Consider the following 12,630-nt stretch of genomic DNA (forward strand, 5'->3'; position numbering starts at 1 on the left):
CACACACACACACACACACACACAGAGAGAGAGAGAGAGAGAGGAGAATTGAAAAAATTAAATCTCAACAGGCAAGCTAACTGATCAGACCTTAATAACTTGGGCCATCAAAAATACCCGGAAGTACTATAGCTTGCCCTGATCTCCTTTCTTTCACCATGCGCACTAGAGACAGGAATCAGGAAGTAGATGATAAGACGACCACAAAGTGAACAGTCTCACTCTGCTAGCTCATACTGTGTTTTTCCTTCCTCATGATGACGTTCATGATCTGGGAAAGCCGTCTAACCTCCTTTGCTTCACTGGTTTTAAAAATAGCAAATAATAAGCTCTTTATCTACATGAGGGTTTTAAGAGAAAAATGTGAAATAATGAATAGAAGTTTTGAACAGTGTTGCGTATATTATATACGACTGCAATTATTCTCACCATTATTGTCATATAGCAGTTACTGATACAGAAGGTAGATACCAAGATTATAAGAACAAGGCAGGTGTCTATCTAGAAACCCCTGGTCGTAAAGATATATCTTGGATAAAAAATATGATACCTTTTTTAAAATATCAACAATTTCTTTGGATGATTGAAAAAAAAACTCGAGAAAAAAAGGGGGAAAAAAGAGGGAAAACTAGCTTAATTGAATGTAGGATAAACTATTCATTAGCAAACTAAATAGCTACACATTTAATAACCTATAGTGCCTCATGGAAAACCAAGGCACTGCCAAAAGTAATTGAAGTTTGTGATTCTCCAAACTGTTATTTAAAGCAGGGTTTGGCAAGGCTCAGCGAGCCTGCACCAATTTTAATTGTGTTTTTAAGACTCAGGATGGAGATTGCATTTCTTTACCCGTTATTTGCATAGTGAAACCTCTTTATGGTGAACTTGCTTATAGTAAAACCTTAGGCAATGATTTTAAAGTTCAACGCATGTGGGATCCAGCTAATACTAAAACCCACACTTTAAGTTCTGACCTTTGAACTGATTAACTCCCAGTTGCACATTCCTTCCAATTTGCCCCCCTAACCCACCCAACATCTAACAATGTGGTGAACCCTATAACTGCTAGAGAAAGCTTCTTGGGAGGCTCAACTCAAGGCGAGAACACTCAGGAGTAACTCAATGGGCTCTGGGGGAGATTTACCAAGTGGCCATGTCATAAGCCATGGCTACCCTGCCCTGTACTCCCGGACTGTGTTACATGGGCATGTGTAGTGTACTTTGCACAGGCTATTCATCACTATCACACTCTGCTCCAGTGTAGGATCATGAAAGGCAACCTGGTTTCTGGTTGAGCACAGGCTGGAAAGTGCCAGAGACCCCGCAGGGCCCTCTGCAAGGGACAGGAAGCGTTTTGCCATGCTCCCAGACTCCAGGCTCCTGACATGAGGCCACAAACCTCCACAGATCTGTGCCTTTCAGTCATGTAGGACAATGCTCCCATCCCCTCCACAGGTAGAGGGCATGACTACAGGCCACGGAGCCTCAAGACAGACCTCCATATTAATGAGGTACCTAAAGGCCAGAGGGGCATAGCCACTTAAATATTCCTTTCCAGACCCTCCTCCTTGCAAAAAGCATTTAATCTCAGGCCTACCCCAAGAAAATTGAGGTAGTTTCTCATCTACTTTCCACCATAACAATAAACATCTTAAGACCATGGACTGTTTCTCTTCTTTGGGACCCACAGTGGAGAACAGTGAAGTTTTTCAACTACTGAGTCACCATGTAACCTCCTGCAGAAGAACTCTCTGTGTTCCCAGCCACAGAGACCACCAACCCAACCAAGCCAGCCAAGCAAGCCGCCAAGAACTCTCATCCCCTCTGGACACAGGCAGAGCTCATTTCTCCACCCTCTCCCCTTCAGCTGCAGACCAATCCAACCCATATGACCCCATTTCATTCTTGGCCTTTCCACTGCCCCCCCAGCAGCGCCTGGGGGCCCAAGGGCCTGAGAACCAGCTGGTCCCCAGCCACCTTTTGGCCGGGGGACCCCCAAGCCAAGAGCTCTGGCTCCCCATGGGACCTCAGATTACAGTTCCCCCACCCCAGGGGGGGGGCTCTGTGGCTTCCCATACCCTGACACCAGCTGGGCACAGGCGTGGTGAGAGCACAGTCAAATTCCAGCACCTCTGTCCCTATGAGAGGCCCTAGCCTCATTGCGAGACAGATGAGGAACCCACCACACATCAACCCAACAACAGGTCTTACACACACCATATAACCCAACACTCCAGCACTATTGATAAACTGTGCTCATGTTGACTTTTCCTAACACTGTCCCCATTGACTTTTTGTGCCTAACCATACAGGAATCTGAGTCTCTTAAAGCCTCTAATGTCCTACCTCTTAAAAGAGTTGTGATGATACTTCCCCCCAGGAAGTCACAGTGAGGTGTTTGCCTGGGGCCACCACAACAGCACCATAAGTATAGCAACTTAACTATATAGTTCTGGAGTCAAGAAAGAGCCCCAGAGTCCTCCTCTCAGGGCTGTGAGCTGAGTCTGAAATAGCTGCTGGTTGCTCTATTAATTCTGTGAGCTCTGTTGGGAATCCCTCTTGATCTCCACCTCCAAACTATTGCAACTCTGAGTTCTCATCTGGTAACTTTTCTCTCTACTTTTACTCTTGAACTCATCTTCCACTTTTGCAAAGATGTTCTAAGATGTAAATCTGATGGCAGAATTGTCATGACAGAATTGAGATTTCAGGTAGGGAGTTGGATATAAAGAATTGTAATTACTATGAAGGTTAGGGTAGACGCAAGATGTCGATAACGCCAAAACAAACAGCACAAATGAATTCATGAGGCAGATGATCCAGACTTAAGTAAAGTATTTTATAAGCTCAATATAGACCATCCAGTGAGATCTAAAGTTTCAGATAGCAATAAGTCTTTCCAAAGTCAGCATCTAGAAGGAACTGACCAATGGACACATGTGACAAGGAGCAAGGAAAGAAGAGATCTGAATGCCATAAATGTAATAACTGGTGTATCCCTGAGAATGGATGAGTACTCAGCCACATGCTAGAGAGAAATTTGTTTGACAATTAGACAGTGGGCACAAAAACTGTAAACTGTGAGAGGCAGCCTTACCTAATCAGACACCCATTTTCTTAGGCAAGCATTTAACATTTTCAAAATGCCAGAAATTCATTTACTCTTTGACCTTTTAAGAACTATGAAACAAATCCAAAGAATATAGGAACATATGCACATTTCTAATAACCCTTAGCAGAGTATAGGCTCAATCAAATCAAAAGAGAACATTGTGGGAGGGGCTGGGAGGAGAGGAGGGAGGAAAAACTTTAGCTGGGATTTAGTATATGAAAGAGTAAATAAAAAAATTAAAAGAGAGAGAGAGGGAGGGAGGCAGGGAGGGAGGGAAGGAGGGAGGGAGGGAGAGAGAAAGAACATTGCAGGGACCAGGCCCACAAGCCCTAACTGTCCAGTCTGACTTCTCTCAGAAGTCTTACTCTGTGCCAAGCGTTTCCTTGTTCCTTCTTGCCATTACCCCCCATGCTCACTCACATCCCTCAGCCATAAATGAATGAACTACACTTGCCATTGAACTTTAAACATATGGAACAATAAAATGCATGCTAGTTTGCAGCTTGCCTTTTATTCTCACAAATGTGTTAGTAAGTTTTGCGTGTGTAGTTGTGAGTAGCTGGGGTTTGTTTGGCATCGGTGCTTTATGGTGCATTTCTGCCCCCACCATTTGGTTGTGCTGGTTGGTTTTGTCAGCTCGACGCAAACCCAGACATATCTAGGAAGAAGGAATTTCAACTGAGGAAAGCCACCACATAGTGGTCTGAAGGAAAGTCTGCAAGAGGCATTTTCTTGATTGGTGATTTATATGGGAGAATCCAACTCATTGTGACTGCTGCATGCCCAGGTGGTCAGGGTGGTATTAGAAACCAGCTGAGCAAGCCACAGGGAGAGAGCCATGGGGGACAAGTCAGTAAGCAATGTCTCTCTGTGATCTGTTTCAATTCCTACCTCCAGGTTCCTGCCCTGATTGCCCATGCTGGACCATTATTGGCATACGTGGGCCAAATAAACCTTTCCTCATTAAGTTGCTGTTGGTCTCCATGTTTTATAACAGCAGTAAAAGTTAAATACAACATTGGTATATAGGGTTGTATTTTTTGTTTGTTTGTTTGTAATAGGGACTCTCTACATATTCCTGGCTGTCCTGGAACTCACTCTGTAGGCCAGGTTGGCCTTTTTCTCATGGAGATCCATCTACCCCTGCCTCCCAAGTGATGGGATTAAAGGCGTGCATTACCATGTCCTGCTTCACAGTTGATTTCTTTTCTATTAGTTTTGATCTGACAGTGTTGCCAAACCCTCTTGATAATTCTGTCAATCAACTCGTTTAGATTTTGAGGTTTTCTTATGTGTCTATATCATCTACAGATGGAAAGGAATGTTCTGAATGGAGAAGTAGCTAGTGGGTAAAGGCTCTTATCATACAGAACCTGCTGAAGTGAGTCAATCCCAGAATCTATGGAAAGGTGGAATGAAAGAACTGACCCCATAAAGTTGTTCTCTGACCTCCAAGAATATGCAGTGGCACAAACACTGACATACACACACCATACATGTGAACATATACGTGGTGATGATGATAATGATGGTGATGATGATAAATAATTTTAAAGGAAATTCTAGCAAACCGAATCCAAGACCACATCAAAACAATCATCCATCATGATCAAGTAGGTTTTATCCCAGGAATGCCGGGATGGTTCAATATTTGGAAATCCATCAATGTAATCCACTATATAAACAAACTTAAAGAAAAAAACCACATGATCATCTCACTAGATGCTGAGAAAGCATTTGACAAAATTCAACATCCCTTCATGATAAAAGTCTTGGAAAGATCAGGAATTCAAGGCCCCTACCTAAACATAGTAAAAGCAATTTACAGCAAACCAGTAGCCAACATCAAGCTAAATGGAGAGAAACTTGAAGCAATCCCACTAAGATCAGGGACTAGACAAGGTTGCCCACTCTCCCCCTACCTATTCAATATAGTACTGGAAGTCGTAGCCAGAGCAATTAGACAGCAAAAAGAAGTCAAAGGGATACAAATAGGAAAGGAAGGAGTCAAAATATCGCTATTTGCTGATGATATGATAGTATACTTAAGTGACCCCCAAACTTCAACCAGAGAACTCCTAAACCTGATAAACAACTTCAGCAAAGTGGCTGGTTATAAAATCAACTCAAACAAATCAGTAGCCTTCCTCTACATGAAAGATAAACAGACTGAAAAAGAAATTAGGGAAATGACACCCTTCACAATAGTTGCAAATAATATAAAATACCTTGGTGTGAATCTAACCAAGCAAGTGAAAGACCTGTATGACAAGAACTTCAAGTCTCTGAAGAAAGAAATTGAAGAAGATCTCAGAAGATGGAAAGATCTCCCATGCTCATGGATAGGCAGGATTAATATAATAAAAATGGCCATCTTGCCAAAAGCAATCTACAGATTCAATGCAATCCCCATTAAAATCCCAACTCAATTCTTCACAGAGTTAGAAAAGGAAATTCTCAAATTCATATGGAATAACAAAAAACCCAGGATAGCGAAAACTATTCTCAACAATAAAAGAACTTCTGGAGGAATTACCATCCCTGACCTCAAGCTGTACTACAGAGCAATAGTGATAAAAACTACCTGGTATTGGTACAGAGACAGGCAGGAAGATCAATGGAATAGAATTGAAGACCCAGAAATGAACCCACACTCCTATGGTCACTTGATCTTTGACAAAGGAGCTAAAACTGTCCAGTGGAAAAAGGACAGCATTTTCAACAAATGGTGCTGGTTCAACTGGAAGACAACATGTAGAAGAATGAAAATTGATCCATTCTTATCCCCTTGTACAAAGCTCAAGTCTATGTGGATAAAGGACCTCCACATAAAACCAGATACACTGAAACTAATAGAAGAGAAGGTGGGGAAAAGCCTCGAATACTTGGGCACAGGGGAAAAGTTCCTGAACAGAACTCCAATGGCATATGCTCTAAGATCGAGAATTGACAAATGGGACTTCATAAAATTGCAAAGTTTCTGTAAGGCAAAGGACACTGTCAATAGGACAAAACTACAACCAACAAATTTGGAAAAGATCTTTACCAATCCTTCATCTGATAGAGGGCTAATATCCAATATATACAAAGAACTCAAGAAATTAGACTCCAGACAACCAAATTACCCTATTAAAAAATGGGGTATAGAGCTTAACAAAGAATTTTCAACAGAAGAAACTCGAATGGCCGAGAAGCATCTAAAGAAATGTTCAGCATCCTTAGTCATCAGGGAAATGCAAATCAAAACAACCCTGAGATTCCATCTCACACCAGTCAGAATGGCTAAGATTAAAAACTCAGGTGATAGTAGATGCTGGCGAGGGTGTGGAGAAAGAGGAACACTCCTCCATTGTTGGTGGGACTGCAAGATGGTGCAACCACTTTGGAAATCAGTCTGGCGGTTCCTCAGAAAATTGGACATAGCATTACCCGAGGATCCAGCTATACCACTCCTAGGCATATACCCAGAAGATGCTCGAACATATAACAAGGACATATGCTCAACTATGTTCATAGCAGCCTTATTTATAATAGCCAGGAGCTGGAAAGAACCCAGATGTCCTTCAACTGAGGAATGGATTCAAAAAATGTGGTATATTTACACAATGGAGTATTACTCAGCTATTAAAAACAATGAATTCGAGAGGTTCCTTGGTAAATGGATGGAACTAGAAATTATCATCCTGAGTGAGGTAAGCCAATCACAAAAGAAGACACATGGTATTCACTCACTGATTATTGGATATTAGCCTAGAACCTTGAAATGCCCAAGATGCAACTCACAGGCCACATGAAGCCCATAAAGAAGGAAGACCAAGTGAGGGTGATTCGGTCCTTCTTAGAAGGAGCAACAAAATACTCAAGGGAGCAAATATGGAGACAAAGTGAGGGACAGAAACTGAAGGAGGGGCCGTCTCAAGACCACCCCACCTGAGTATCTATCCCATATGCAATCACCAAAGGTAGATGCTGATGTGGAAGACAGGAAGTGCATGCTGATAAGAGCCTGATATGGATATCTCCTCAGAGGCCTTCAAGAGTCAGACATATTCAGAGGCAGATGCTCACAACTAGCCATTGAACTGATCATGGGGTTCTCAATAGAGGAGTTAGAGTGAAGACTGAAGGAGCTGAAAGGGTTTGTGGCACCATGAGGAGAGCAACAATACCAACCAACCACAGCTCCCAGGGTCTAAACCACCAGCCTGGGAGCACTTAGGGGGGGATCCAGGGCTTCAGCTGAATATGTAAAAGTGGAGGGCCCTGCTGGGCATAGGTGGAAGAAGAGAACCTTGACCTCATGAAGGCTGGATGCCCCAGGGGGTGGGAATTTTGAGGGTGGGGAGGTGGGAGTGGGGGGGTGTAGATAGAGGTTACATCCACAGAGAAGAAGGAGGAGGGGCGAGGGGATTGGGGGTTCCGAGGGGGTGGTGGGGGATGGGGTAAGGGGACAACATAGGAAATGTAAATAAATCATCCAATAAAAAAAAAGAAAAAGAAAAAAAAAAGAAAAAAAAAAAGGAAACCAAAATCGCCATGATCTGGATGTATTGTGTCATTGCATTTTCCATTTTTTTTAACAGAGAATCTTTTTAATAAAATTTAACTTTATTCTTCGGAAAAAAAAATAATTTTAAAGGAATACTCAACATTTTTATATATCAAATATATCACTATAGTTTTTACTGATAGAATGTTAACAAGTTTCTATTATTAACTGGCCTAGGAAATTTTGATTTTTTTAGAATTTAAATCATGACACAGATATTACATGTTCTCAAGTACTCTTTTTGGAATTCTTGGGATAATCACAAGATTATTTTCTCCTTTTATCTATTAATGCAAATATTAGTTTGCAAATGTTGAATCTCCTGTATGTCCCTAAAGTAAGCCCACGATGCTTAGTAGTAGTGTCCTTTAGGAACACTACTCAGTTAGCTTTCTGAAAATGTGTGAATGTGTGAGTTTTACTGTGGTCCTTTTGTTTGTTTGTTTGTTTGTTTGTTTTATTTTTCAAGACAGGGTTTCTCTGTAGCAACCCCTTGGCTGTCCTGGAATTCACTCTGTAGGCCAGGCTGGCCTCAGACTCTCAGAGCTCCACCTACTTGTGCCTCTTGAGTGCTGTGGTAAAAGCCATGTGCCACCACGCCCCGTTTACTGTGTTCTTAAAGGAAGGTGGCCTGACCTTTATGTAGTTTAGTAGCCAGTGCTTATTTCTGTTTCTCTACCACATGGCAGAAGTTTGATTTGTAGCACTTCCTTGATATCTGAAAACCATTTTTCAGAATTGCCATTAGAGACTTGTCCTGCAACAAACTAACAAGTTTCACATGTCTGGAAAGGTGGGAATTCTGTCTTCCTTACTGAGGTAGAATCCCAGGCTGTCAATCATTTTCTTTCAGCATTCTGGAACTGTCTGACTCTCACCAAGCATCATTGCTAAGAAAGTTGCTCTGGAGTAGAAAGATCATTCAGCATTAAGAATACCTTTTGCTTTAAATAACTACCTACACACACACACACACACACACACACACACACACACACAATGAAAAAATCAAAGAAAATTGCTCTCTAATAGTTACCTGCTGAGAAGCAGGACCTGACTGCCAGCTCTTTGTAAGTCTGTTTCTTCTTCTTCTTCTTCTTCTTCTTCTTCTTCTTCTTCTTCTTCTTCTTCTTCTTCTTCTTCTTCTTCTCCTTCTCCTTCTCCTTCTCCTTCTCCTCCTCCTCCTCCTCCTCCTCCTCCTCCTCATTATTTTATTATTACTATTATTATTATTATTATTATTATTATTATATTTTATTTCTTTTTTGGATATTTTATTTATTTACAATACAGATGTCATCCCCTTTCCCCATTTCCCCTCTCTAGAACCCCCTATCCTATATCTTTTCTTCCTTTATGCTTTTATACCATTTTGATTACATGCATGTATTAAGGCCAATTCTAGGTTGAGGGTCTAGCAATGCAATAGATGCAAATAGTCAAGGAACAAGCAAGACAATAAACACAAATAGTGAAAGAAAAAGCAAGGCATTAAACGTAATTACGTGAATACTCCATGATCACTGTTTCTAAAGCTTATCAGGATGACCAAAGTATCTGAGCCTACTTCCCTGTCCTAGCTCAAGGTAATTTTCATGTCTGAAGCCTACTTCTTTGTTCTAGCCTAAAATTTAGATTTCTGTCTGAAATTTCTTCTTTGTTCTAACCTAAGATTTAGATTCCTGCCTGAGATCACTTCTTTGTTCTAGCCTAATGTCAGATTCATGCCTGAAGCCTACTTCCTTGTCCTTGGCTAATGTCATATTCCTCCCAAGCAGCCCATTTCCTTGTTTGGCCCATGTCAGATTCTTGCCAAGCAGCCCCAAAGGCTCTCCACCTCTCCTCCTTTTTTATTTCATTACCAAGACTGAGCCTGTCTTTGGTCGTTCTGACAAGAATGCCTTCCTTTCCCATCATGGAATATGCATTATCAAATGCAATGCACTTATGTCTTAAGTTGGTAAGGCTCTGTGCAGAATCTTACCCATCCTTGGCTTGGCAGCCTGTTAATTTAATGACTCTGTCTGAGAGTCCATTATCAGTTTCAAGTCATGTACTTTGGCTGCCAACCTGTTGATATAGTTAGAGGCAAGCTTTAACACAATGGCAGGAATAAAAGCATTCTCAGGACAAGAAGAGCTAGCCTAATCAAGCTATATATGCCATTCCTGAGGTTTGACCAAAATGGAAGTACTGACCTCAGGCCAAGGATAATTTTATCAGCATTATCTGCAGCATTAAAGCTCAGCAGAGCAGTATTCTTTAAATTCATAATCATGCTATGCAAAGTTAACACAGAGAGGTGTTAGGATTATGCCAAATATACTACAGGTATCTTTAAACTTTTTTGCAATTATAATGACAATCATCATAAATTTCAAAAGTAACACTACTCCAATGATATTTGTCATGACACTTGGGATGGCTCCTAACTCTTGTACCCTGAACCTCCTTCAGATAATTTGAATGGGTTATAGAGCACCATCCATTGTTCCAGAAACCTATATAAATCCTTTTGTATACTCAATACATTAGTAACATTTTTTTTTTGCTAGATGGTTAACAAAAATAGTTGTCTTAACTCCTTGTGTCAATGCTATTGCAGAAGCAGTGGTGCTAGCAATTAATGGAATTAAAGCCGTTATACCACCAATAATCAAGCCGCTACCCTCTTGCTTCTGCTTAAAACCTAACTCACTTCTTCCAGCACTTTCAAGCTGTTTTTCAGCAAATCAAGGTTTTCTAATACTCAGGGCAGTAAGACAAAAGCTGATTGAAAGACTCCCATAACAGACATGTTTAAGGCTGTTTATTTTGGTTTTGGTTGTTTTGTTTTTTATGATTTTTTTCCTGTTTTCAGTTTTATTGCACTGTGTCCAACTACGGATATTATCTTAATTAGACTATTTGGGATTTGTGAGGTTTCTTACTTATTCAGTGTTTCATTTTTGTTTATTATATGTGTATATGAGAGTGTTGTACAAGCACATGTGTTGTGTGTGTGTGTGTGTGTGTGTGTGTGGTATGTGTGTGTGTGTCTACTTATGAGAGCAGGAACACTCACACCACAGTGGATGTGTGGAAGTCAGAAGGCAACTTTCAGGAGTTGATATCCTACTGTGGATTTCAGGGACTGGGCACATTTGATTGGCTTGTTTAGCAAGTGCTCTTACCAGCTAGGCCATTTTTCTGGCTTATTAAAGTTCTTTGATCTTGAATTGGTATGCTTCTTCAGTTCTGGAAGTTCTCTGTCATTAGCCCTTCAGACTTTGTCCCCATTTAATCATCCTTCTCCTATCCTTCTGGGACTCCACTGAAGCCTGTACACCATCTAGTCAAGCCTACCATGTCTCTGTTTTCATTAGTGACCACATGGTTTTGTTTCCTGTGCCGTTTCCTGGGTAATTAGTTATAGATCTCTTCTCCCAAGTCTAGCACTTCAATTCTTCCTATATAACATCTAGTTATAGTCTGTGTTAGCCTCTGAAAATTCATATGTATACTATGTATACAGTAAAATGATATGAAAATACTTAAGATAGTTGTGCATGTTTAAGTTATACTTTAAAGATTTGTCTTAGTAGACAGTGCAATATCTTTCACAAATCTAGCTAGGTAAATACACTTTCTGCCCCTGAATAAACTTATAGTTACATAAAATTATGCATAAGCAAGGATAAATGGAAAAGTACTGAAAAACCTTAATGTATCAATTATCCAATGTTAATAATTATCATTTAATCATTTTCAACTGCACACTTTCAAACAAAATTTTCTTAGAAAAAGTTAAAGCAAATCTTTGAGAGTATATACTTCCAAATCAAATGGAATTCCATCTGAAAGTACCTTAGTTCATATCTCTAAGTGATTTGAATGTTTACCTATCTGTGTGTGTAACAAAACCAACATGCTATCAGATTGTGTGTGTGTGTGTGTGTGTTTTCAAAGGAATGTTATACAGCATTTGCAGGAATTCAATTCAATTCTCTAGAAATATGCTCAGCCATTTTCCATTTCATAGTTCATTATTTCTTCCACATGTTTTCAAGTCTATAATATATCTCTTTAGATATATTATGCATACTTTTAAAAAGTATTCTGTCTGAAACTGCCATGATCTGAAGTCCTTATGGGTCTGTGTCTGCTGAGTTCAAGTTATTGCTCATTGTGAGTTATTTCCTTGTGCGTTTAGTTGATTTTTATTGTTGGATGTTCAATATTCTTGGAATCTTATTCATGAGAATTATTTGGGGTCTGTCACAGAGATATGTACTTTATAGAGGATATGCATTTGTTTGTACCAGGCATCTGGTGGCACAACTATTCTAGACATCACTCCCGATTAAATTCTTGGCTTGAGGTTTTTCAAGCCACTCAGGGAATGTGGATTCAGGCAGTAAATCTGAGATAACTGGAGTTAGTGGTGCTCGGTGGTAATTTATTGCTTTCTTACCTTCACTCAGCATCAAGGTCAAACATTGTAAATTTTCTTTACAGTCCTAGGTTGTGGATCGGAATGAGGAGAAATGACAAGATTATTTCTAGTTCACATTCACCCATATGGACAACTCTTGACACATAGGATTTTGGCCTCCTCATTTTGGTGGCATCTGAGAATTTTCTATATTCGCTATATAATGGAATTTGTAAAACTGGGAGTTCACATTCATCGGATAGAACAGTTACCTTGTTTTGTGGACTGACACTCTCTCCTATTATGAGAGTTCACCTGGGGGTTTAAGATGGGGCTTTTCATGTACTCTTTTAGTTTTGGGTTCTAATTGTGCACAGAAGAAAGGCTCATCCAGGTACTTGCCCTGCAAGGAGAAGTAGTCAGTTCTGTAAGTTGTACTGTTATAGCCTTCTGAACAGTAAATTTGGAGAAAATCAAGAAACACACACACACACACACACACACACACCTTGTATAATCATATATGGGAATAAATTGAAGTAAAAAAGCCTGGTC

The sequence above is a fragment of the Grammomys surdaster genome, unplaced genomic scaffold (assembly GCF_004785775.1).
Source record: "Grammomys surdaster isolate TR1022 unplaced genomic scaffold, NIH_TR_1.0 125951, whole genome shotgun sequence".
Taxonomy (NCBI): domain Eukaryota; kingdom Metazoa; phylum Chordata; class Mammalia; order Rodentia; family Muridae; genus Grammomys; species Grammomys surdaster.